A 2341-nucleotide genomic window follows, 5' to 3' on the forward strand; every position below is an offset into this window, starting at 1 on the left:
GAGAATAAGATGATATTAGTGTTCTGAAATGGTTGTTTTTTATCACAATCACTGATATGAGAATATGACCTGAGTATGTTACTATAAAATGAACCAACATACTGTTAAATGTCCAGATGATTGGTTTCCTTTAGCCATGTTAGTATATGTGTTGTCTTCTTTTAGTCTCTTCAATTTCATTTCTTCGTCCTCTAATAGAGTTTCTTTTTTCAATTTGTTCATGATATTTATTTCTTTACTACGTCTCATAGCTGCTTCTCTTATCTTAAATTTAACAACATCACAAAATATATCATCATTTAATAAATCATTATTTAATTACCAGAAACCACAAAGGTTATTTTGTTTAGTACCTGTTAAATGAATTTGGCCAAGGACATAGGCAGACATACAGGATGATGCAGCAGGTAGGAGAGTTAAGTTAGGCACATATCACAATTTGGCCAAAAAATGACTATTATGCTATGAGGCTGACGATATGTATAATATATATATGTATAATATGTATATATATATATAGGTTAAATTTAATATTCAGAATGATTCTTAATTAAATTTTAGAAACTAAACATTTTTATATTTTCTGATTCAGACACAAAAAAAACTCACACATTAAATTCTTCGGTTTTATTTCAGAACATTTTAACAAAAGAAATAAAAACTCAGTTTAAATCAGAGCGCATAGTTGACCCTGCAGAACCCTGCAGAACCTTCCAGAACCCTGCAGAACCCCATAGAACCTTCTAGAACCCCATAGAACCCTCCAGAACCCTCCAGAACCCTCCAGACGTTAACTTTACGTGAGGTTCACCCAGAAGGAAAATTAAGTGTCAGGGAGGTTTGCCATTTAAGCTAACATGCTAAGCTAAGGGCTAATGTTCTGCGATGGCAGGAGACGCTAACATGCTAAGCTAAGGGCTAATGTTCTCCGATGGCAGGAGATGCTAACATGCTAAGCTAAAACGCTCCTTTAAGCTGTAACTGGGTAAAGGCATCAGTGAAGTCCTGAGACACGAGTGCAAAACATCATCTAGTAACCATGGAGACCGATCATCTAGTAACCATGGAGACCGATCATCTAGTAACCATGGAGACCGTGTGCAGCACATGGACCAAAGCATGTGGACATAAACTCCTTTATGTTCATGTTCTCTTTATAGAAGAACCTTAAACCTTTAAACCAGGTTCTTAACTAACTCTAACTCTAATGTGACAGTAAAGTGAATATTTTAATATTTTAATTTAAACTATCGATGTTTTAGTTTCAGAGTAAATTAAATTAAACGTTTGTGATCTTTTAAATCAAACATTTTAATCTGTGTCCACATACGGCCGTCCATGCAGGTCCTCCAAGAAGAGGCTGTGATGGGTAGATATATTATATATAATATACAATATATAATATATAATATATATGTATATATTTATAATATATATATTTATATATTATAAATATATATATTTATTAAGGCTTATAGTGAAGATGCTTGGATTGTCTCTCACATACATTTGTATTAAAGTGTAAAGCAGCAAAGATTCAAGTTAAAGCTTCAACCAGAAGAAGAATGTAAACAGGAGGTGAGACAGGTCTCAGGTGAGGGTGAGACAGGCTCTCAGGTGAGGGTGAGACAGGTAGCAGAGGGTGAGACAGGTCTCAGGTGAGACAGGCTCTCAGGTGAGGGTGAGACAGGTAACAGAGGGTGAGACAGGTCTCAGGTGAGGGTGAGACAGGCTCTCAGGTGAGGGTGAGACAGGTAACAGAGGGTGAGACAGGCTCTCAGGTGAGGGTTAGACATGTAACAGAGGGTGAGACAGGCTCTCAGGTGAGGGTGAGACATGTAACAGAGGGTGAGACAGGCTCTCAGGTGAGGGTGAGACAGGTAACAGAGGGTGAGACAGGTCTCAGGTGAGGGTGAGACATGTAACAGAGGGTGAGACAGGCTCTCAGGTGAAGGTGAGACATGTAACAGAGGGTGAGACAGGTAACAGAAGGTGAGACAGGTAACAGAGGGTGAGACATGTAACAGAGGGTGAGACAGGCTCTCAGGTGAGGGTGAGACATGTAACAGACGGTGAGAAAGACTCTCAGGTGAGGGTGAGACAGGTGAGGGTGAGACAGGTAGAGGGTGAGACAGGCTCTCAGGTGAGGGTTAGACATGTAACAGAGGGTGAGACAGGCTCTCAGGTGAGGGTGAGACATGTAACAGAGGGTGAGACAGGCTCTCAGGTGAGGGTGAGACAGGTAACAGAGGGTGAGACAGGCTCTCAGGTGAGGGTGAGACAGGTAACAGAGGGTGAGACAGGTCTCAGGTGAGGGTGAGACATGTAACAGAGGGTGAGA

At 40.3% G+C, this 2341-nt stretch overlaps 1 long non-coding RNA gene across 1 annotated transcript; it reads right to left on the minus strand.

Annotated features, from left to right (window-relative positions):
* Nucleotides 1-612: 612 nt before the first annotated feature.
* Nucleotides 613-1301, minus strand: LOC128373402 (uncharacterized). The gene is made up of 2 exons (XR_008322944.1): nucleotides 781-1301; nucleotides 613-740 (listed from the first exon to the last, which is right to left on the minus strand). It is a non-coding gene; the product is annotated as an uncharacterized LOC128373402 (long non-coding RNA).
* Between the last annotated feature and the right edge of the window lie 1040 nt (nucleotides 1302-2341).

The sequence above is a fragment of the Scomber japonicus genome, chromosome 14 (assembly GCF_027409825.1).
Source record: "Scomber japonicus isolate fScoJap1 chromosome 14, fScoJap1.pri, whole genome shotgun sequence".
Taxonomy (NCBI): domain Eukaryota; kingdom Metazoa; phylum Chordata; class Actinopteri; order Scombriformes; family Scombridae; genus Scomber; species Scomber japonicus.